The sequence below is a fragment of the Rousettus aegyptiacus genome, unplaced genomic scaffold (assembly GCF_014176215.1).
Source record: "Rousettus aegyptiacus isolate mRouAeg1 unplaced genomic scaffold, mRouAeg1.p scaffold_m13_p_12, whole genome shotgun sequence".
In the NCBI taxonomy this organism is placed as follows: domain Eukaryota; kingdom Metazoa; phylum Chordata; class Mammalia; order Chiroptera; family Pteropodidae; genus Rousettus; species Rousettus aegyptiacus.
The window spans coordinates 50,881,495-50,907,661 of record NW_023416287.1 but is presented as its reverse complement, the minus strand read 5'-3'; the positions used below and the strand labels follow the sequence as shown (position 1 = coordinate 50,907,661).

At 34.1% G+C, this 26,167-nt stretch overlaps 1 protein-coding gene and 1 pseudogene across 4 annotated transcripts in view; one reads left to right on the top strand and one right to left on the bottom strand.

Annotated features, from left to right (window-relative positions):
• The window catches only part of L3MBTL4 (L3MBTL histone methyl-lysine binding protein 4), a 382,886-nt gene that overhangs the window by 298,986 nt on the left and 57,733 nt on the right, over nt 1–26,167 (bottom strand). Inside the window, exon 6 of one of the 4 annotated variants that reach the window (XM_016120937.2) lies at nt 1,412–1,491. The exons of the other annotated variants lie outside the window; for them this stretch is intronic. The gene's annotated coding sequence lies outside the window, so the exon portion shown is untranslated. The remainder of the gene's footprint in view (nt 1–1,411; nt 1,492–26,167) is intronic. 4 annotated transcript variants of the gene reach the window in all.
• Nucleotides 12,335–12,453, top strand: LOC118610250 (annotated as a pseudogene).

Below are 26,167 nucleotides of genomic sequence, written 5' to 3'. Positions count from 1 at the left end.
AAGAGCTAAAACTATAACTCTTGGAAGAAAATATAGGAGTAAATCTTTATGCCCTTAGGTTAGGTAATGGTTTCTTGGATATAACCCCAAAGTACAGGCAACAAAAGAAAAATAGGTAAAATGGATTAAAGTAAAAGTAAACCCTTTTGTGCTGTAAATAATACTATCATGAAAGTGAAAGGGCTACCTACAGAATGGGAGAATATATTACAAATCACATATCTAAAAGACCTGTATTCAAAAAATATATATTTAAAAAAACCTCTTACAACTCAATAATCAAAAGACAAACAAATTACAGGCAAAGGATTTGAACAGACATTTCCCTAAAACAGATGTACAAATGGTTAATAAGCATGGAAAAGATACTCAACGTTATTAGGTAAATGGAAATGAAAAACACAAAATACCACTTCACATTCACTAAGACAGCCATTAAAAAAAAAAAAACAGTAACAAGAATGTGGAGAAACTGGAACCTTCACACATTGCCTGTAGAATGTAAAATGGTGCGGACACTTTGGAAAACAGTCTGTCAGTTCCTCAAAATGTTAAATAAAATGAACCAGGAATTCCACTCCGAGGCATATACCCAAAAAACAAAAACGAAAACATATGTCTATAGAAAATTAGTACACAAATGTTCATAGCAAATTATTCATAACAGTCAAAAAGTGAAAACAACCCAAAGTCCATCAACTGATAAATGAATAAACAAAATATAGTATATACATAACATGGAATACTATTCAGAATAAAAAGAAATAATGCACAGATGAACCTTGAAAACATTGTAAGTAAAAAGCCAGTCACAAAAGACCACGCATTTTATGATTCCATTTACATGCAATGTCAAGATTAGGCAAATCCATAGAGATAAAAAGTATATTATTATTTCCTTAGGCCTGGAGGAAGGGGAGAGAAAATAGGGGTGACTGTTAATGGGTATTGAGTGTCTTTTAGAGAACAAAATGTTCTAAAATTAGACTGCAGTGATGGTTGTACAACTCTGTAAATATACCAAGCAGCACTGAATTGTATGCTTTAGGTGTGTGAATCATAGGGTATCCAAATTACATCTTAATAAAGCTGTTTTTAAATTACAGTCATTGATACCAAAAAAGAAAATTGAAGAAGCAGAATAGACTGAGACTGGGATAGTCAAAAAGATTACAAATAAACTGAAAGATAGCACTGAAGAGAACATGGAACAAAATAAAAAGTTAAAAAAATTTTTTAAAGAAAGATTGGCCCAATATTGTGAAGAAAGCAATAATTCTGAAATTAATTTATAAGTCAATACAATTCTAATCACTATCCTAATACCACCTTTCCTGAATTTGTCAAGCTTTTCCTAAAATGAAGAAACCAAAGATGAAAAAAATAGCTACGAATGGCAATATGAACTTACCTTATCTTATGATACAGTTAATTCATTGTGATACTTGTGCAGAGATAGAGAAACAGACCAATGAAACAGATGACAAAGCCCTGAAATAGAAAGGTATACATGAACTATTTTTATACCTCAGAGGAGGTGTAATGTCAGGTGGGGGCTTTTCATATTAGGCCTTTATTATGTTGAGGTACTTTTCCTCTATTCTTTGTTGAGAGTTTTTATCCTGACAGTTTTGAATTCTGTTAAATTATTTCCTGCATTTTGTTGAGATTACATGACTTTTAGCTTTAATTCTATCAATGTAGTATATCACAATAATTGATTTTGTATATTGAACCACTTTTTCATACCAAGGATAAATCTCATTTGATCCTTTTAATGTGCTGTTTGATTCAATTTGCTTATTATATTTTGTTGAAGATTTTTCCATCTATATTCATCTAGGATATTGGCCTATAGTTTTCATTTCTTTTGGTCTCTTTGTCTGACTTTGGCATTGGGTTAATGCTGGCCTCTTTAAATGAGTCTGAAGGTATTCTCTTCAGTTTTTTAAGAGTTTGAGAAAAAATGGCATTAATTCCCATTTACACATTTCGTAGAATTCACGAATGAAGCCCTCAGGTCTTGGGCTTTCATTGTTTGGAGTTTTTGATTACTAACTGAATCTACATAGTAGTTATAGATTAGTTCAGAATTTCTATGTTTCATGATTTAGTCTTGGTAGTTTGTATGTTTCTAGGAATTTATCCATTTCTTCCAGGCTATCTAGTTTGTTGAATTGTTCATGGTAGTCTTTTATGATCCTTGTTTTCTGTGGCATCAGTTGTAATGTCTCTTCTCTCATTTCTGACTTTACTTATTTGAATTTTCTGTTTCTTAATTAGTTTAGCTAAGGATTTTTCAATTATATTTTTTTATGTTTTATCTTTTATCTTTTCAATATTTTATTTTTTCTTCTGTAACTTCGAGCTTAATTTATTCTTCTTTCTAGATCCTGGAGGTCTAATTTAGCTTGTTTATTTGAGATCTTTCTTCTTTTTCATATAGGCATTTATCACAATAAACTTTCTTCTTAGTATTGCTTTTTGTATCTCATAAGTTCTGGTATGTTGTATTTTCATTTTCATTTGTCTCAAGATACTTTCTAATTTCCTTCTACATTTCCTCTGGCCCAATGGTTGTTCAAGAGTGTGTTATTTAATTTCCACATATTTGTGAATTTTCCAGTTTTCCTTATGGTACTGATTTTTCCTTTCACTCTATTGTGATTAGTAAAGATACATGATATGTTTTTTTAATTTATTAAGACTTGTTTTGCGATCTATCATATGACCTATCATGGAGAAAGTTCCATATTCTCTTGAGTAGAATGTATATTCTGCTGTGTTTGAGTGCAGCCATCATCCTTTGTCTATTAGGTTCATTTGGTCTATTGTGTTGTTCAAGTCCTCTGGTATACTTATTGATATTCTATTTAGATCTTATATTCACTACTGAAAATTGGTATTGAGTTTTCCTACTATTACTATTTTTTTGCCTATTTTTTCCTTTCAGTTCCATCCATGTTTATTTTACATATTTAGGTGCTCTAATGCTAGGTACATATATATTTACAAATGTTACATCAATCCTGGTGAATCGACCCTTTTATAACATTCTTTGTCTCTTATGACAGTTTTTGACCTAAAATCTATTTTGTCTGATATAAGTATAGTCACCCTGCTCTCTTTTGGTTAAAGTTTACATGAAATATCTTTTTCCATCCCTTCACTTTTCTCAGTGAGAGTTCTTAATGATCCTGTGATATAATGAGATATTCTCACTCTTGCCATGGCTCTATTTAAACCAAATATACTCAACTTGGGCTTGGCCTATGACTTTTTTTTTTTTTTTTGGCCAATGGCAGATGCAATGTGAGCTGAGGCTTAAAACATGCTTGTGCAGTTAGTCTTGACCTCACTGCACTGTAACTACCAACCACTAAAAGAGTATGCCTTAGTTAATCTCTGATCCTTCAGAGTGGGCTCCAAAATAAACACAGGTAGCACACATTTGATCATTATTCATAGCCTACAGCCAAGGTCAGCATACTAACAGCCTGAAGCATTTTATAAACCACTCAGGCAAGCTGAGCCTAAATCAGTCCAATCACAAATCACCTACAGAGTTATTAATGTGAAAATAAATGTGTGTTGTTTAAAACACTGAGTTTGAGGATGGCCGTGATGCAGTATTTTTGGTAACAACAGCAGATATAACAATCCATACAGAGGGAAAAAAGAGCAAACTATGAAAGTTGCTCAACCTTGTAACTAACTAATCAGGGAAATAAAGAATAAAATCACAATAAGATACCAATTCATGGCCATTAGAGTGGCAAAATCAGCTCTTGACAATTCTAGACATTGACAAGGTTGAGGAGTAATGGGAACTCTCATTTGCTGCTGGCAGAGTAACTGGTTCAACCACTGGAACACAACAACGTGACGTGTATTTGAAAGTTGAAGATGTTCCAGCAAATCTCATGATCCAAAAACACCAGGAATTAAACTCCATTAAGAAATAAGTTCATGTTAATAGGTGGGAAAAAATTTAAAAATCCAAATATCTATCTATAGGAACTTGAAAAAATGTGTTACAATCACACAATATAACATTACATAGTAGTGAAAACAAATCAACTGCAACTACATATGCAAAAACATAAATATTAGCAATAATGTTGAATGAATAAAGTGTATACACTTTATTGATTTAACATTAAATAAAGTAGTATAAATATGAAAATAGTACATTTTCCATTCTTTTTTCAACTATAGTTTACATACAATATTATATTAATTTCAGATGTACAACTATAATTAGACATTTATACAATTTACGAAGTTGTATTAGGGTGTATTGATAAAGTGATCACTGCAATAAATCTAGTACCCAACCTGGCACTGGCACTATACATAAGTATTACCATATTACTGATTTTTATCCCCTCTGCTTTACTTGACATCCTCATGACTCTTCTGTAACAATGAATTTGTATTTCTTAATCCCTTCACCTTTTTCACCCTGCCCCACTCCAAATCCCCTTCCACTGGGCAACTATTTGGCAGCTTGTTCTCTGCATCTATGAGTCTGTTTCTGTTCTGTTTGTTAATTTTGTTCTTTAGTTCCACATATAAGTGAGATCATATGGTATTTGTCTTTCTCTGTTTGACTTATTTCACTCAGCATAACGCCTTCTGGGTCCATCCATGTTGCTGCAAATAGTAAGATTTCATTCTTTTTTATGGTTAATATTCCACTGTATATATGCACCACTTCTTCTTTATCCAATCGTCTACTGATGACCACTTAGGTTGCTTCCATATCTTGGCTACTGTAAACAGTGCTGCAATGAACACAGGAACGCATATACCTTTTGCATTTCTTCGGATAAATACCTAGAAGTGGAATTGCTGGGTCGTAAGTTCTATTTTCAATTTTTTGAGGAACCTCCACACTATTTTCCATAGTGGCTGTACTAATTTGCAATTCCACCAACAGTGCACAAGGGATCCCTTTTCTCCACACCCTCGCTAGCACTTGTTTCTTGATTTATTGATGGCCATTCTGACAGGTGTGAGGTGATATCTCACTGTGGTTTTCATTTGCATTTCTCTGATGATTAGTGACATTGAACATCTTTTCATATGTCTGTTGGCCATCTGTATGTACTCTTTGGAGATCTATTCAGGTCTTATGTCCATTTTTTAATTGGAAAATTAGTTCTTTTGGTGTTGAGTTGCATGAGTTCATTATAAATTCTGGATATTAACGCTTTATATGTATCATTGGCAAATATCTTCTCCCATTCAGTAGGTTGTCTTCTTTTGTTGGTTTCTTTGCTGTGCAAAAACTTTTTAGTTTAATGTCGTATTTTTTAGTTTTAATTTTCTTTTCCTTGCCTGAGGAGATATATCAGAAAAAAAAAGTTACTAAGAGCAATGTTAGAGAGCTGACTGCCTATGTGTTTCTTCTAGGAGTTTTATGGTTTCATGTCTTACATTTAAGTCTTTAATCTATTTTGAGTTTAATCTTGCATGTGGTGTAGGAAGGTGATCTATTTTAATTTTTTTGCATGTATCTGTCCAACTTTTCCAACACCATTTATTGAATAGTCTGTCTTTACCCCAATGTATATTCTTGCGTCCTCTATCAGATTAATTGACCATATATGCATGGGTTTATTTTCAGGCTCTCTATTCTGTTCTTTTGATCTATTTATGTTTGTGTGTTTTTTTAATGCCAGTACCATGTTATAACCTTATAATATAGTTTAATAGCACGTATTGTGATACCCCCAAGTTTGTTCTTCTTTCCCAAGATTGCTGTGGCTATTCAGAGTCTTTTGTGGTTCCATATAAATTTTAGGGTTATTTGTTCTAGTTCTATGAAAAATGCTGTTGGAATTTTGATGAGGGTTGCACTGAATCTATATATTGCTTTGGGTAGTATGGACATTTTAATGATGTTAATTCTTCCTATCCATGGTGCTGTATATGCTTACATTTATTGGCATCCTCTCAATTTCTTTCTTCAATGTTTTGTAATTTCGTCACTTTGGTTAAATTTATTCCTAGATATTTTATTTTTTCTGATGTAATTGTAAATGAGATTGTTTTCTTAATTTATCTTTCTGATAAGTCATTACTGGTGTATAAAAATACAAGTAAGAGAAACTGACTCTGGTTCTCTTAAGCAAAAAGGCATTTGCTAGAGGACTATCCAGGGCTTGGAGACAAAACAGCTATGGCAGGATCAGACAAAAACAAAGAAATGCACATTAAAAATAAATAACCTCTTACACTCATGAATGTGACTGGCAAAGTTAAGTTTTATCAAATGTTAGAGAGAACGTGAAGCAACAGGAACTCTCACCTATTTTTAAATATAAATTGGTACAACTACCAATTGGATCCAGGTATTTCTAGATACATAAAGTCTAACACATATGCAAAATTGACATGTTTCTTGGGACATTGTAATAAGAAAAATTTGTTCATAGTCCAAAATGATATACTACACAACATTTAAAATAAATATGCTAGAGTGATATATATTCCATCACGGATAAATCTCTAAAATACATTTGAACAAAAAGATCAAATTGCAGGATGATACATACTCATAGACCATTTATGAAATGTTTGCCTACAGGTACATAGAAATCTGCTCAAAATATAAAACATGACTGAGAATCACACAAAATTACAACATACTACTTATATCTCAGGAGGGGTGAAGATAAATAGGTCTAGGGACAGGAGAGTTCAACTTAATTACAATGCTTTCATTTATTTTAAAAAATGGACTCAAATACGGCAAAAATTTAGATTATCAAATCTGGATGGCCAGCATAAAGTTGTTCATTTTCTTATTCCCTATACTTCACTGCATATTTAGAAAATTTGAAACAAAAATTCATCATTCAGAAGTAGTTTTATATTTATTTCTATAAAAGTTTCATTTGCCCATGAATATTAGCATCAACTTATATACTCCCTCAATATCAATCATTTGCTGAGAACCCTAAACAACAACTGAGATACAGGACAAATCAAAATTTTCATAATCCCTGCAACCACCATTTATTAAGTTGGTTCTTCCCATGTGCTAAGCATGTGGTGGCAGCCTCTCAACAGCCCTTTCAAAGCTAATAAGTCCCAGGTAACACAGCCATTCAGAACAAAACTAGAATTTGTCTCATTCCAAAATTTTATGCCTTAACTAATGGTTCCATTTCTAATATCACATTGCTTCTGCTTCTAACTACAACTTTGAGGCAAATCATGTGTTTAATGCATAGAGTAATATTAACATACATTTCTAATTGTCAGATAATGGGAAAATGTGTAAATAAATTACTTGCCCAAGCTCACATGGCTAGCTGATCTAGAGTTAGAACTAGAATCTAAGATTAGACAACGGACCCACTTCACATCTTACTGAAGATGACAGACTACACTCATTACAACAGATTTTCCAACAAATGTTACTCTAAAGCCTTGCCCTAATTAAATTTTCCTAATATCACACCACTAAGCACATTCAAATAAATCTTACAGGAGTATGTTTAATACATTGGCACTTGAATCATGACAATTGGTACTGCTGCCTAAAATAACATGCCATGTTAAAAGACATAAAAATACAACATTTGCAGCAATAAATCAAATTGTTTTGTTACTAGAGCATGTCTCTATAATGAGCGTTTCAAGACTGCATGATATTTGTGAATTCTATTAATCAGAACTTTCATCAGGCAAATAAAAAACTAGCACTACAAAAACTTCCTTTGAACTGATACAATGACAGGGAAGAAGTCACACCAGAGTAGTGAAAAAAGTCATCCAATCACAAGTTCTAGATCTGACTCTCCAGCTCACCGATGATGTGGCCAAGCCTCATACACACAGACTGGAAAGCCTACAGAGCTCCTGTGAAGAATGACACACTATTTGGGACATGTTTTTTGTTTTGTTTTGTTTTGTTTTTTTAATGAAGTATAACCTACACACAAAAAATGTATAAAAGGTAAGTATATAGCTCAATAAATTTTCATACACTCAACACATGTAACTAGCACTCAAATCAAGAAACAGCATGCATGTCCCCTTTCAGTCACTAACCCCATCAAGAATAATCTTGGTTATCCAAACCTCTAACATGATAGATTACTTCTGTCTCTTTTCATACTCTATATAAATGGACTCGCAACATATGTTGTTTTTGTGTATGGTTTCTTTTGTTAACTTCATGTTTGTGACTCATCCACATTTTGCATGTAGATATAGATAGTTCACACTTGTATAGTGTTGTGGAGTGTATCACAACATATTTATCTGTTTTGTTTCTGATGAAAGTTTAGGTAATTTCCAAGTATAGAGTATTACAAATAGTACTATTTGAACATTCTTCTATGTTTCTACCCCTGAAATGTAGATTTCAGCACATTTCTGCTAGGAGTGGAATTACTGGGTCATATAGTATGTACATCACTTTCCTACTGTAGCAAATTACCAAAGAGTTGGTCACTTAAAACAATACAAATGTATTATTTTACAGATATGGAAGTCAAAAATTCTAAATGGGTCTCAGTAAGCTAAAATCAAGGTGTTGATAGAGCTTTGATGCTTTCTAGAGTCTATAGATGAGAATTCATTTTCTTGCCTTTCCCAGCTTCTAGAGGATGCCCACATTCGCTGGCTTGAAATCCCTTCCTCCATCTTCAAAGCCAGAAATGGCCAGACAAGTCTTTCTCAAAACACATTACCCTGAGAATGATTCTTCCACTTCCCTCTTCTACACCTAAATGACCCATATAATTACATGAGTTCATCGAAATAACCCAGGATAATTTCTCTATCTTAAGGTCAAAAATGAAAATGTTGTCTTATCTTTGATTAAGACAAATAAACCTTCACTCACTGACTTAGGTAATAGCACAGAAGAGAGCCATCTTCATTGCAAGCTTAATTCTCCCTTGCTTTGTAACATACATTTTCATAGGCTTTAGGGATTAGTATGTGGACAATTTTGCTCACAGTATGCATATATTTTTAAGTGTTGTTAAAATTTTTAAGTAGTCCAAAAAGTTTTGACAATATGGCAAACTTGAGTTTCTTTCTTGCTACATATCAGATATAGCTTCTTCTGTCAGCCTAATTGTAATTCTTCTTTTTGCAGTTTAATATAATTTTTTAAAAATTACATATACACATATATAATTTCCACTATGTAAAAGACTGTATACTAGGAGCTACAGAAATATAAAATAAGTAGGTGATTTCTGGTCAAGATGGTCAATTGGGTAGATACAGGAAAGAAAAAGGAAGAAATATTGAGAAAATATTAAAAATGGGAAATACTTAGATGCCAGAAATAAAGATAAAATTGATGAAACTAAATCAGATTAGCGCATTAGGGGCCTTGCTTTTTATTCCCAACTGAGGATAGGAACTGGAACCACAAGTTGCAAGCATGATTTTGTGCTAGAAATAGACTCTGTCTACAGAGCCAAGAGCCAAGAAAATGTTGTCCTAGCTTTAATTAAACACTAATACACTTTCCTTCATTGGCCTAGGCAGTAATACAAGAAAGAGCCACCTTCACTAAAACACGGGTAGATAAATAATCACCAAAAAATCAGAAACCCGGACTTGCACTACACATAGGTGTGTGGCTCCAATGCCCTCTATTCAGCAGTGCAGAAAGTTCAAATCAATGACAGCAAAACTGCCCCATATCACAACCACCTGGGACACTCTCAGAACTCATACGAAATTCTCACTGAAAATAAGCTCACAGACTAAATCTACAGAACACTTAAGGAAACCCACGAGATCAGCAAAAGCAACAAAAAGAAATCTTCATAATAGGAAAAGCCTAGCAGAACTTAAAAAGAAAAATGTATAAAATATTAAAGAAATACATGAAAATATATAGACTCATTTAGAGTTTTTCCCCCCACTGTTCCAATGGGGGGGCAGATTTGAAAAATAGAAAATCTAGAAATGAAATACATAATATGGTAGGAAAACTGGAATCCAGAGCTGAAACAATCACCCAGAATAAAGCACAGGAAGCACAACTGCTAAAAATTATAAAAGAGAAGAGACACAGAGAATACCTAAGAGGAAATCTAGAAGGAGAGACTAGAACAATAAATAAAAGAGACAAAACATTTCAAAAGCAAGATCAACCACAATCCCTGACCTCCAAGAGCTCACAGTATACAAAAAAATAAATAAAAAAATAAAACAAAAAAAAAATAACTGGCCTATGTTCTCAGAGCTGAAAGTAGCATCTTGGACTCCTGATGCCTAGGAAAGTATTCTTCCAACCTTGACACTCTGCCTCCCAGTGTCTCATCAGCTTCTTGCCTTTGAGATTTAATTGACATAAGTGTGAAGCAGGGAAGTAATGTTACCCTACAAGCCTGGGAGAGTCAGAGCTGAGATTAGGAATCTGTTTCCCTGGATCTAGTTAAAGATTCAGTACTATAGTTTTTAACTGTTCCCCTTTTGTTCAGGTAAATCAAATAATTTACATGTGCTAAAGACCACTGGGCTTCTGTTTATAGTGCTAGTAAGGAAAATCCATTGGTTTAGCCAGCCCAATATCCTCCCTCTTTGTGCAGCTACTTTTTACTTTGGGAAGCCACATTCTAAGTCCACATAGTTCTAGGGTAGGCAGATAACTGGGAAAAGGCCATTCAATAAACTTCACCCTCTTGGCCATAGTACTTGCTTCAGAAATAGATATGCAACCTTAAAAAAACAGAGTCCATTCTAGGACTCATATTGAAAATACTGTGCACAATAACCTTTCGTTTGAGATTGTTATATTAAAATTAAGTCTGCAGCTGCCGTGACTGACAAGTAAAAGAGAGCTTCACTGTACCAAAGCCAACACAGAGGGAGGCAGAACCAAGTGACAAGCCCTTGGATCTAGCCATATCTGATCCAACGTCACACCAGTTTTTATGAGCTAATAACAGCCCCTTTCTGCTTAAGATAGTTTGAGGTGGATTTCTGTCATCTGCAACTAAGAGCCCAAACTAATAAAAATTTTAGAAGCAAGGAAAATGCAATGACAGCAGCAACAAGAAGATAGCTTCTGTCTTTAATTCCTCAATTTAAAACATAGAAAGATTTGGACTGTAATCCCAACACTACTCTAACTCATTAACCATATCATACTCTGTGAATTCAATCTGGATTTAAAAATGTCTCAGTGCTCTTCCAATAATTTTCGAAAACCTCACAAAATTATGAACAAGTTCAAAACAAAATGACTGTTAATTATTTAAAACTTAAGAAAATAAGACATTTAGAATTCGGGAAAAATTAAGAGATGGCACAAAATAAAGTTTCAACTAAAGCTTTAAAAGAGTAGCAATCAATAAAAATGATAAGAAATGGGTTTTAGAAGGTATAGAGGCAATAGTAAATGAGATTGGGGGCAAACAAAGCACCTAATTGTTTATGACTGAGAGACTGGCATGTGAAGGAAGCACAAGAGTGGGGTGATGAGTGATATTCACATACGTATTTACATAACTTTAAACATAACTCCAGCTATATGAAAATAAACGTCTTTTTTTTCTGTCATTCACTTTCAGAGTCTCTGGAGCCTCTTTATGTTTCTAGTCACTCAATAATGTTAAAATAATCTTCCCCATAACCCCTGAATATCAAATATTAATGTCAAGGAGTGCACTAAACTGCCTTTCTCTCCATTCTGTCTGCCAAAAGACACTTATATGTGTGGCCAAAAATACAGAACACATTATGTATAGAGTAAGCAAATATTGAGTGGCCGGCATATATGCCAATGTATGCCATATCTGATTGTTTACAAAACATATTTTGTGCATTCTAACACATCTAAAACCAGGATAGTCTTGCAACGCTGCCAGCCAGGTAGCAATTCTTATATAATTATCACTGCCTGCCTATGCATGAACCTAGCTGTGCCTCCTGGCAACTGGACAAAACAACTAACCATTTGATACTTTGGTCAATAAACCATTTACAGATTATTTGAAGAAGGAATAGGAGACCTAGTTGTTGTCAGATCAACCATTGAATAATACCATCAAAATGTACAGAATGTATGCCAACAGCTTGGGAGAAAAACCCAGAGACAATACTGAAACACTCTTTTAAGAAATGATTCAACATTTACACTCTCAAGGGCACAAAGGGTGATACTGTATGGGAAAACACAGACCATGATGACTGATTCAGTAGAGTTGGATTCTCAAGGAGACTGAGTTTTAGCAGGCCTATCCAACTTATTAAGCTAATATTTCCCTTTTTGAATTCATATGAGTTATAAATACTAAAAATATGTGTTTAAGTATAGAAGGGTCTTTAATAAAATATATGTTCAGTCTACGGTCATGCCACCCTGAATGTGCCTAATCTCGTCTGATCTCGGAATCTAAGCAGGGTCAGGCCTGATTAGTACTTGGATGGGAGACCACCTAGGAACACCAGGTGCTGTAGGTGTTATAAACAAACAAACGAACAAACTTTCTTATCATTCATATATATGTATATTCATATTCATATATATATGAATGATATATATATATATATTCATAGTGATAAGAAAACACCTTGCAATTGTTTAACTGATATTGCTTTTTCTTACTACTGGCCCTTAGAATAATGAAGCAACTTATTATATTAGATGAAATGTGGTAGCTTCTATAAAGAAGTCATACAGAGCATATCTACCTTGTAGTTTGCAGAAGGTATGTTTGTTCTGGGGTAAGAAGATTTATTTATGATAATCAAAGAGATATGAGCTGATTTCCTTACAATACCACCCAGATAATTTTAACTCTCTATTTACACATGTCTTTGTAACTTTGCTCTGACAAATCTGTACTTGAAGTTAAATAAGATCACTTCATTTATTTCTGAAATGCTTTCTTTGTTATATGGTTAAAATCATTGCAAGGAAAATACAACCACGATAACACCAATATTTCTCTCAAATTGTTAATGTTTTACCTTTCTCTCTCTAAAAATATCTCTTTCTAAGGTATCTAGGCTCTCAGAAATCGATTGCTCTCAAAGAGATAAAAATAACATGCTCTCACAGGACACTAACTATATGTGTATTAGAGTCTCATGACTGCTCTAAAATCAACAGAAACTTACAAATTTAAAATAACATGTTTCTTTACTCTAATGTAATACCTTAAAGACCCCTATCAACTTTGAGTTATTATCCTAAAAGCCATATATAGTCATTCTTTAATTCCTAATACTTTGCATTCACTTATTAAATCAAATTTAGTAAAGGCTTAAATTAAAATCATAGGTCAGACCTGTGATGCCATGTGCTTCTAAAAACCATTCAAATATGCAAATAAACATTTATTGGGGACAAGACCAATACTTCCTCAAGTAACATCTAGAAAAACTAAATAATATACTTAACCGATAAAAGCATCACAGAGGTATGAATGAGAACTTAAAGGGCCAAGATTCCCCCTCCCCCAAAAAAAACAAAAACAAAAAAAGAAAACACGAAATGTCAGAGAGGTTAGTTGTTGATCTGTATCAACATTTTTCTGGTTATATCTGCACATGTGAAGAACCACAGTGGAGATCATGTGGTCTTATGAGGCTACAGGGTCAAAACTGAAGACTTGACCCTCAAATATAGGACATTTCACTATAATATACATAGCAAAGTGAAAAGTGAAAAAACTAAGCCATAGCATCTGAAAGCAACATAGTTTTCTAAAGTCTCACAATACTACAAAGACAAAGATCAGAATTAAAAGACTCAACAAGAAGAGGCAAACACAACAGATTCTCAGTTAATAAACTAGAGGGGTATGCTTAAAGAACAGGGACCAATCAAAGATAGACTGAGATTTATAGAAACTATAACCAAACTTCAATTCAGCTAGATTAAGGTGATCAATCCCCAATTTTTCTTCCTTGAAGAAAAAAAAAATAAACTCTCTCTAGAGTAATATAATATCAATATGTAACATTCAGAGCCTCTACAAATTTTTATACACGTCTGGCATTCATTCAAAAGTTACTATGCGTAATAAAAGATAATTTGACCAAAACCCATAATAAACCCATAAGTAATACAGATATTGGAGCTAATAGCCAAGGATTTTTAAATAACTATGATTAATATGTTTGAGAAAATTAAGGAAAATATGTGAAAATACATGAAAAGATAAAAAATGTCACCAGATATTTGGAATATATAAAAAGGACCAAATGGAAATTCTAGAACTAGAAAATACAATATATGTAGCCCACTGATAGATGGGTTTACAGCAAATTGATAATGAAGTAATTTGGATAACAAGTCAAGTAGAAAATACATAAACTAAGAATGGAAAACACAGAAAAGGGCATAAAAATATGTAGCACACAATGAAACAATGTAAAAAGTAATTGGAGTTCAAAAAAGAAAAGAGTGAGACAACTAATGAAAAGCAATATTTCAAGAGAAAATTGCCAAAAATTTTCCAAAATTGGATGAACCGCTGTCTACAAAAAAAGATAAAAGAACTATATCAAGGTGGGTAGGAAAGATAGAGACATAATCTCACAAAGAAACAAACAAACAAACTAACACCCCAACGAGGTGACACACAATAGGGAGAAATCTCACTAGACAAGCTCTTCTCCCAGAGGAGCAAAGGGAGCAAAGCATATTTAGCATTCCAACTCCTAAGAGTTGCACTGGAGAGATAAATCTCCAATACATCTGGCTTAGAAAACCAATGGAGTTGACAAACATAACATCCACTACCAATTCTATCAATATTATACTAGATGCCCTAACCAGTGTGATAATGCAAGAAAAAAAAATCGAAAGGACCGGAAGGAATTAAAATAAAAGTCATAAGGACTGGAAAGGAACAAAATAAAACTCTCATTATTTGTAGGCAACTATTCCAAATACACACACACACCAAAAAAAAAAAAAATCCAAGAGAATTAACTACTAGAAATTAACAAATTTACCAAGATTGCTGGATATAGGTCAATATAAAAAAAAATCAATATCGTCTCGAAAATTAGCAATAAAAAATTCAGTAAAATTTTTAAAGGTAATTTACAGTGACATTAATTAATATTAAAAATCTAATACTATCTTTTCCTGTTCAGGTTGGTGTCAGAAGCGTGGCCGCATGAGGGGTATTCACTTCTTTCTCTCCTTGAAATTACAACAAACTGAACAGCTACAACCAAACACAGAACACCCAGCCTAGCACACAAAAACATCTGAGATAGCTGAGCATCAGAGCACCTAAGGGTGGGTGAAAACAGTGAGCAAAGGAGGAGAAAAGGGAGAGGAGTGAAGACCAGTGCTGGAGACTGGTGCCTGGGCTGCAGGAGGAGGAGGAGGGGGAACTAGAGCGGATTACACTCTTTGAAGTCCTGTAACAGTCCCGCCTGAGTGATCAGCATATTCCATGTGGCAGAGCACAGTGAACAGGGCAGAGAACAGGGCAGAGACCAAATACCGAGGGGCAACAGTTGTGTTTCAGCAGCCACTAATGCCAGGCAGAAGGCTGAGTCAGGGAGTCTGGCCACCTCCCCCGATCCTCCGACAGCTAGAAGCAGGCCCCAGCACTGCATCTGGCTGTTGGAGCAGTACCGAGGCTAAGAGGCTCTTCAGAGGCTTGGAACCCCATCGCCTTCACATTCTCCCACTGGGATGGTGCTCCGGGACTAAGGCTACCTGGACACAGAGGAGACACACAGCTCCCCAGGGAATAAAGGGCATTTTTATCACCACAAAGCAGATATCTAGGAGGCCTGGGCAGTACTGGAGGCTTGGGTGTCACCTACTGGAAAACAAAAGAAAATCTCTTCTTATCAACCTGCTAAGAGATAATAAACTTTTTTTTTAAGCAGAGTACATTCCCATTCATGACAAGGTGGAAAAATAACTCATTTAACACCATAAACAACCAAGGTGACAAGGCGGCTCAGAAAAAAAATGAAAAATATCCATAAAATAAACTTAAAGATATAGAAATATGCAACTTAAATGACAGAATTCAAATTGCAGTTCTGGAAAAACTCAAAGAGATACAAGAAAATTCTCAACAACAGTTCAATGAACTCAAAAATAAAGTCAATGAGAAACAGGAATACTTTACAAAGAAGATTAAAACTCTGATAAAGAACTAAACAGAACTTCTAGAGCTGAAAAACTCAATAATAAAAGAGAAGGACAATGAAATACCAAGCTTAGAAAACAGAGCTGACTAGAGGGAGGAAAGAATCAGTGATATCGAAGACAGAAGTCTAGAAATGACAGATTGAAAAAAGAAAGACTTGAGAATGAAAAAATAAAAAAAATAAAGAACTCTACAAGAACTATCTAACACCATCAGAAAAAGCAATATAAGAGTAAAGGGGATACCAGAAGGAGAAGAGAGGGAGACGGGAACAGACAGCGTAGTCGAACAAACAGTCTGAGAATTTCCCAAACCTTTGGAAAAAGCTGGATCCTCAAATCCAAGAAGCAAACAGAACACCTAATTATCTCAATCCAAAAAGGACACATTATATTAACACTATCAAAAATTAATGACAAATAAAGATCTCTCAAGTCAGGGAAAAGAAGGTGGCAACATATGAAAGAAAACCCAGTAGATTATCAATGGTCTTTTCATCAGAGACTTTACAGGCTAGGAGAGGTAGAATTAAATAGTCAAACTATTGAAAGAGAGAAATTACCAGTCAAGAATAATATATCCAGCAAAGTTCTCCTTTAGATATGAAGGAGAAATAAAGACCTTTTCAGACATACAGAAGCTGAGGGAATTTTCTACCACAAGGCCTGCATTACAGGAAATACTGAAGGGGTGGGTTACATCTTTCTACCTGAAACAAAAGGAAAAGGAATACAAAACTATGAGCAAGATGGCTAAAAGAAGACAGAAACAAGAAATGCAACCTTTATGAAGACAGGATATGATAAATTGAAATATTACATAATGGTCAAACAAAAAACATTTTTAAAAAAGATGACAACAGTTACTGCAACCTAGAAATGAACTCACAATATAAATAGGGATAAATCGAGACCAAAAAAAAAAAAAAAAAACAGAAAAGGGGGGGGGAGTAGAGATCAGAATCTGTAAAGGGGAATGGAGATAAGACACAAGCAGAAGAAAAAGGTCAACTGTATATATGAAACTTGCCTTTACATAAACCTAATGGTATCTACATACAAAAAATCCAGAACTGAGACACATAAAGTAAAACAAGCGAGAACACAGAGGGCCAAATCATATAACATCACCAAATTAAAATAACAAAGAGAAACATAAGGCAAAGAAACAATGGAGATACTGAAAACAAAAGATAAAATGGATATAAGAAAACATCGTATTTCGATAATCACCCTAAATGTAAATGAACAGAACCCAGAGTAGCAGATTGGATCAAAAAACAAAACCCAACCATATTCTGCCTGCGAGAGACACATCTCAGCTGCAAGGACAAACACTGACTCAAAATGAAAAAGTGGGGAACAATACTCCAAACTAATGACATCCAAAGAAAAGCAGGTGTAGCCATAGTTATAGCTGATGAAACAGACTTCAAGATAAAGAAGTAACAAGAGACAAAGATGGGTACTTCATAATGATAAAGGAGACAATAAACCCAGAAGACATAACACTTATTAATATATATGCTCCCAACCAGAGAGCACCAAAATATATAAAGCAACTATTAATAGAACTAAAGGGAGAAACAGACCAAAACACAATCATAGTAGGGAATCTAAATACCCTACTGTCAGCTATGGACAGATCATCCAAACAGAAACTTAATAAGAAAATAACAATCTTAAATGACACATTAGGCCAGTTGGACTTCATTGTCGTTTACAGAGCCTTTCACCACAAAACACCAGATTATACATTATTCTTTAGCGAACATGGAACATTTTCAAGGCTAGACCATATGTTGGGACACAAAATTAGCCTCAAAAATTTAAGACTGAAACCATACCAAGCATATTTTCCAAACATAATGCCTTGAAACTAGAGATCAGCTGCAAAAAGGAAGTAGAAAAAAAACAGAAATATGTGGAAATTAAACAACATGGCACTAAGGAATGACTGGGTCATAGAAGAAATAAAAGGAGAGATCAAGACATACACAGAAACAAACAAAATTGAAAACATAAATATCAAATCTTTTGAGACACAGCAAAAGCAGTAAGAAGAGGAAACTTCATATCATTACAGTCCTAGCTAAAAAAAAAAAAAGACGAATAAACAATCTAACATTACATCTTCAAAATCTAGAAAAAGAAAAATTAAGCCCAAAGTCACAGAAAGTAGGAAATAAAAATTGGAGCAGAATTAAATAAAATTGAGAACTACTACTACTACTACTACTACTACAACAAACAATAGAAAAAAGTAATGCAACAAAGAGCTGGTTCCTTGAAAAGATTAATAAAATTGACAACCCCCTAGCTAGACCCACTAAGGAGAAAAGAGAAAGGATGAAAATAAAATTAAGAATGAAAGAGAAGTTACAACTGATACCACTGAAATACAAAGGATTATATAAGAATACTATGAAAAATTATATGCCACCAAATTCAATAACCTAGATGTGGACTTCTTAGAAATAAACAACCTTCCTAGACTGAATCACAAAGAACTATAAAATCTAAATACACCAATCAACAGTAAAGAAATTGAAACAATCATCAAAAATCTCCCGCAGGGGAGAGAAAAAAAAATTAGCATAGATGACAGAGGCTCTGTTCATCCCTCTGGCAACCAAATCAAAATTGGGACAAAAATAAGGAGCAGCAGCAAGGAAAAAGCGACTGAGATCTAGATGAACAACCTATACAACTAAGGAGAAGTCCAGGAAATCACCCTGCAACAGCGTAAGGTAGGATGGAGTGAAGACGAGGGGCTACCCAGTCTCAAGCGGCTGAGTGAGACAGACATTGCGACATTGGCAGTGGCAGAAGCCTCTTAAAGGGGCCGCGTCCACGAGTGGATTTTCGTGGTGATGGACCTACTCACTCTGAGCACTAGTGCCAATTTGGCTGCGCACAGGGGGCGCCAGAGACTTACAGGGAGACATTGTCAGAGTGAGGGCTGAGGCGAGATTCACTCTGTACAGAAGTGCTGGTAGTATCCATTGTCCGCCGTTGAGCCCTCCCCACTACCAGTGCACCAGATATAGTGCCGCCATAGCCATGACGTCATCAAACTGGATAACAGAGGTCCCTACGCCCAGAGGATTCCCTGAAACCCTGCCAACTCCAACTTGTGGCTCCCCCCAAACTACATCCAGGTATAGCCTCAGCTAGTCAGGTGTTCCTTGCTGAGCAGCGCCTAGACTCACATTGGAGGCAGCTGGCCTCCGTTTCTGGTGTGGCCTTTTGAGGCAACTATAAGCACAGCATCTATGGACTGCTGGCTGAATCTTGACAGGTGGCCCCAGAGGCGTAGAAACTTGGGCTAAATTTGGCCTGCAGGTGCCACTGGACACCTACTTCACAAATCCACACTAATAAGACTGGGAGACTTAGGAGCTTTGCTTAGTACATAGAAACAGACGCAGAAAGGCAGCCAAAACAGGAAGACAAAGAAGCAGAAACCGTATGAGAGAACAGAACAGAGACCCAGATATAACGGAGTTGGGTAATCTAACAGATGCAGAGCTCAAAACACTGGTTATAAAGATGCTCAATGATCTTTTGGGAAGTGTAGATAAACTCATGAGAACTTCAACAAAGCGATAAAAAACATAAAAATGGAAATGGAAATTATAAAAAGGGACCAGTCTGAAATGGAGAACACATTATCTGAGATGAGAAGTATATTAAATGGAATAAACAAAGGAATAAACAAAGTGAATAAAGAAGAGGATCAAATGACCTATCTAGAGGACAGGAAAGCCGAGGACACTCAATCAAGAGATAAGATGCCAAGACTATAAAAATAATTTAAGGAGAATATGAGACACTATTAATGGTCCAAATATCTATCTAATAGGTGTACTTGAAGAAAATGAAGATGCTGAACAGCTGTTTGAAGAAATAATGATGGAAAACTTCCCTAACCTGGAGAAGGAAATAGACATAAAACCCCAGGAAGTTCAGAGAATTCCAAAAATCAGGGATCTAAAGAGGCCCACGCTGACACATCATAATTAAAAAGCCAAGGGTTAAATACAAAGAAAGAATATTAAAAGCAGCAAGAGAAAATTAAAAAAAATTACATGTAAGGGAAAACCCATAAGACTGGCAACTGATTTCTCAAAAGAAACTATTCTGGACAGAAGAGTTTGGCAAAAATTATTTGACAGGATGAAGACCCAGGATATACAACTAAGAATAATTTATCCAGTAAAACTATCATTTAGAGTTGAAGAACACATAAAGAGCTTCCCAGACAAAAATGAACTAAAGGAATTTATCAATACTAAGCCAGTATTACAGGAAATGTTGGAGGGACTTCCTTAAGAAGAAAAAATGTATATCTAAAACAGGAATAAAGAATGGTAACAACTACATTCCTATCAATAAGTACTTTAAATGGAAAATAATTAAGTGCTCCAACCAAAAGGTAGAGTGGCTGAAATGATAAGAAAACTAGACCACTACATATGAAAAGGAAGAGGATGGAAAGAGATATTGCTCTGATGGACCTAGGAGATATTAACATCAGACAGAGAAAGATAAATACTTTATCATTTCACTTATATGCAGAATTTAAGGAATAAAAAGAGCAAACTAATCAAAAACAGACACACATATAGTGGATGACTTGGTGTCAGACAGAAGGGAGGGAGGTTTGGGGGGCTGGGAGAATGGAATGAAGGGTTAAAGAAGTACAATTTAGTAGCTGATGGATGGTCACAGAGATGGGGAGCATAGGGAATGCAGTTAGCATTAATACGTTGGCTAGGTGGGCGGTCAAGGGAAGGAGGGAGCAACTGGGGGGACCGTTTTATGAACTATATAGATGTCTAACCAATGTACTGTATACTTGAAACTAAATTTAAAATTAAATTAAATTAAAAAAAAAATCTCCCACAAAGTAAAAGTTCAGGGCCAGATGGCTTCACTAGTGAATTCTACCAAAAATTCAAAGATGTTTTGAAGTTTTTCTCAAACTTTTCCAAAAAATCTAAAGAAGAGGCAATACATCCTATCTCATTTCATGAGGCCAACATTACCCTGGTACCAAAACCTGATAAAGATAACACACAAAAAAAAGAAAACCGTAGATCAATATCTCTGATAAATACAGGTATAAAAATCCTAAACCAAATACTAGTGAATCAAATAAAACAATATATAAAAAAAATTATACATCATGATCAAGTGGGCTTCACTCCAGAGGTACAAGGATGGGTCAACATACACAAATTAACATGATACACTGCATCAACAAAAGAATAAAAACTACATGATCTTATCCACAGATGTAGAAAAAGCATTTGACAAGATACAGCATCCATTCATTATTAAAACATTTAATAAAATGCGTATAGAAGGAAAGTACCTCAACATAATAAAGGTCATATATGACAAACTCAGCTAACATCATACTTGATGGTGAAAATCTAAAATCTTTCCCTCTAATATCAGGAATAAGACAAAGTTTTCCCTTAACACTGCTATTATTCAATAGTGTTGGAAGTCTAAGCTAGAGCAATTAGGCAAAGTAAGGAAATAAAAACCACCCAGATTGGGAATGAAGAATTAAATTGCCACTTTTTGCAGATGATATGATTTTATATATAGAAAACTATGAAAACTCCAATAAAAAAAATTGAAACAGTAAATAAAATACAGTAAAGTTGCAGCATACAAAATCAACATACAAAAATCCACAGTGCTCCTAAACAATGAATTTTCTGAAAAAGAAATTTTAAAAAATTCCTTTTTCAATTGCAATAAAGAAAATAAAATACCTAAGAATAAACCTAACAAAGCATCTGAAGGACCTATGCAATGAAAATCATAAGAAAACTCTTATTAAAAGAAATTAAAGAAGACACAAAGAACTAGAAAAGATATTCGTGTTCATTGATTGGAAGAATAAACATAGTTAAAACACCCACATTACCCAAAGCAATATACAGATTTAATGCAATTCCCATCAAAATACCAATGGCATATTTTAAAGAAACAGAATAAAAAATGATCAGATTTGTACAGAATCATAAAAGACCCCAAATAGCCAAAGCAATCCTGAGAAAAAAAGAACAAGGCCAGAATTATCACTCTACCTGACTTCAAATTAAACTACAAAGCAACAATAATCGAAACAGCATGGTACTGGCAAAAAAAAAAAAAAAAAAAAAAGACACACACAGACCAATGGCATAGAACAAAACATCCAGATACAAACTCCCACTTGTAAATATGGGTAAATAATGTTTGACAAAGGAGCCAAAAACATACAGTGGAGAAAAGAAAGTCTCTTAAATAAATGGTGCTGAGAAAGCTAGAAAGCTACCTGCAGAAGAGTGAAACTAGACTGTTGTCTATCACGTACACCAAAATTAACTCAAAATGGATCAAAGACCCAAATGTAAGACCTAAAACAATAAATTGCATAGAAGAAAACAGGTACTAAACTCATGGACCTTGGATTGAGAGAGTATTTTATGAATTTCACTTCAAAGGCAAGGGAAGTAAGAGCAAAAATAAATGAATGAGACTATATCAAACTAAAAAGCATCTGCACAGAAAAGACAAAGAAGCAACCACCTGAGAGGGAGAAGGTAATTGCAAACAATGTTTCTGATAACGGACTAATATCAAAAATATACAAAGAACTCACACAACTCAACAATAAAAAAAACTCCAATTAAAAAATGGGCAGAGGACCTGAACAGACAATTCTCTTAGGAAGACATACAAATGGCCAATAGATATATGAAAAGATGCTCAACTTCACTAGCTATTAGGAAAATGCACATCAGAACCCCAATGAGATACCACCGCACATCTATCATCAACAGAACAAATAATAACAAGCGTTGGAAAGGTTGTGGGGAAAAAAGAACCTTTATGCACTGCTGGGAATTTAAATAGGTACAGCCACTATGGAAAACAGTATGGAGGTTCCTCAAAATATTAAAAACAATTACCATATAACCCAGCAATCATACTCCTGGGTATCTAGACAAAAAATCTGAAAATATTTATCCATAAAGATATATGCACTCCAATGTTCAAAGCAGCATTATTCATGATGGCCAAGATATAGAAACAACCGAAGTGCCCTTCGAAAGGTGATTGGCTAAAGAAGATGTGGTACATACATACAATGTAATATTACTCAGCCCTATAAAAAAAAATGAAATACTGCCATTTGCAACAACATGGATGGATCTTGAGATTATCGTGCTAAGTGAAATAAATCAGACAGAAATAGTTAAGAACCATATGACTTCATTCACACGTGGGATACAAAACTGAAAGCAAAAAATGTAACAAACAAGGAGAAATTCTTGAACATGGGCAATAGTTTAATGGTTACCAGAGGGAAGGAGGGAGGTGGAGGTAGATAAGAGTAGAGAGGCTCAAATATATGGTGACAAGAAAATTTAACTTTGGGTGGTGAACACACAATACAATACACATATGATGTATTATTGAATTGTACACTTGAACTCTATATGATTTTATTAACTGTCACCCCAATAAATTTAATTTAATAATCTAATACTAAAACTAACAAAAAAATGAATAAAAACTCTACACTGAAAACTATAAAATATTTTTGAAAAAAATTTTAAACACTCAAATACATGAAAAAAAAATACATGGATTGGAATTTTGAATACTGCAAAGATGAAAGTTTTCCTCCAAAATTATCTAAGGATTCAATACAATCTAACAAAAATCCTAATGTGTTTGTGTGTGTGCATGTGTGTGTGATTAACAAAACTGATACGGAAATGCAAAGGTCTAAGAATAAGAACAAATCTAAATGGCTTACACTACCACATATCAAGACATTGTAAAGTTATAGTGTAAAATATGACAGCCAACACCACCAGAAAGATAAACATGTACCACTGGAACAGATTATAGAGAGTTTAGAAACACGCAGTTTATGAAAAGGTGACACGATTTGAAATAAGGAACTACAATAGAGTGTGCAAAAGAGAAAAGATGGTCTTGATCACTGCATATCTATGTGGTATAAAAAGAATCTTCATCTCTACCTGACCATACACCAAAAGGAACTCCAGATATACTATAGATCTAAATATACTAGGTAAAATAATTAAGGTTTTAGGGGAAAAAAACACTGGCAAGTATTTTTATGACTTTAGGTAAAGACTTTTTCAACAGTACACAGAAAGCTACCAACCATGAAGGGAACAAGTACCTACTCTAGACTACATTAAAATTCAGAACATCTGTTCATTAAAAGGCTCAATTAAGAAAGTGGAAAGCCAATCCAAAGAGCAGGAGAAGAAATCTACAATATATATGTATATGAGTTTTCAAGCTGAGGACTCATCCGGAAAATATCAAGAATTTCTACAAATCAGTAAGATAATGTCAGACAATCAGTACAAAATATGGCCAAAAGTTCTGACCCAACATCTCACAAAAGGAGACATACAAGTGACAGTAAACATTTGAAAAGATGCTTAACTTCAGAAGTCATTAGGCAAATTCAAATTAAAATTACAAAGTGCTACCACTATACAGTCACCAAAATGGTTAAAACGAACCAGAAAAGAACACTGAGTGCTAGATAAGATGTGGAGCAATTAGAATTCTAACTTACTACCAGGAGGCATGTAAATTAGTACAACCACTTTAGAAAACCATCTGGAAGTAACTACTAAGACTGAACGTGTATGTCTCCTGTGATCGTTCTACTCCTAGGTATGTACCCAACAGAAATGATATAGTCACTTAAGGACATATGCAGGAATGTCCATAACAGCACTATTCTTAATGTGCCAAATAGAAAACAATCAAATGTCCATTTACAGGAGAATGAATAAGTTGTGTCATATTCATACATTACATAAAATTTTTAAAACCTACTGCTATATAGAATAACATGAATGAATCTCAGAGACAATATGCTAAGCAAAAAAAGACAAACATGAAAAAATACATACTTTCTGATTTGACTGATATAAGCTTAAGAATAGGCAAAAATAATTTATGAAAAGATCAGTAAGATGGGGCACTGTGGGAAGTGACTAGCAGGAACATAAAGGGGGCTTCTGAGTTCTGGTGGTGTTCGGTTTCTTGATCTGGGTGCTGATGTTTATAATATGTTCTTTTTATAAAAATCTATTGAGCTTTAATCTTATTATACATACATATGTGTCATATATTTGTGTATATATACAAATACCTTTTTGTACATTTTATAGTCCAATAAAAAGTTTATTTAAAAGTATATTGATTCATAAATGGTCCTAGGAAAATGAGATATCCAATGCAAAAGAGTGAAGTTGATCCCTTACCTTACATCATATACAAAAATTAGCTCATAATAAATCAAAGACACAAATATGACAACTAAAACTATAAAACTCTGTAAGTGAAAAGCTTCATGACATTGGATCTGGCAACAATAGATTTTTAAAAATTAGATAAATTAGATCATCAAAATTGAAAACATTTGTTCATCAAAGGACATTGTCAAGAATGTGAAAAGATTACCTGAGGAATGGGAGAAAATATTTACAAATCATACATCTAATAATACGTTAATATACAGAATGTGTAAAGAATTCATAAAACTCAACAGCAAAATTTTAAATGGCAAAGGACTTGAATAAGTATTTCCCCAAAAAATATATACTAATGCCAATAAGCATATAAAAGATATTCAATATCACTTACCATTAAGGAAATACAAATTAAAATTACAATAATTTACTATTACATACCCAGTGAGATTGCTATGATTTAAAAAGTATATACAGAATATAAGTGTTTTCAAGAATGTGGAGAAATTGGAAATTCTATGCCATGCTGGTGAGAACAGAAAATGGTGCAGCCACTGTGAAAAATAGAATAATGGTTCCTGAAAAATTTAAACACAGAATTACCTTTATGGCCTTCTAGGTATGTACCAAAAAAATAAATAAAAGCAGAGACCCAAACAGAAGTTTGTGTACCAATGTTCATAGCAACATTATTCACAATAGCCATGGATGGAACCAACTCAAA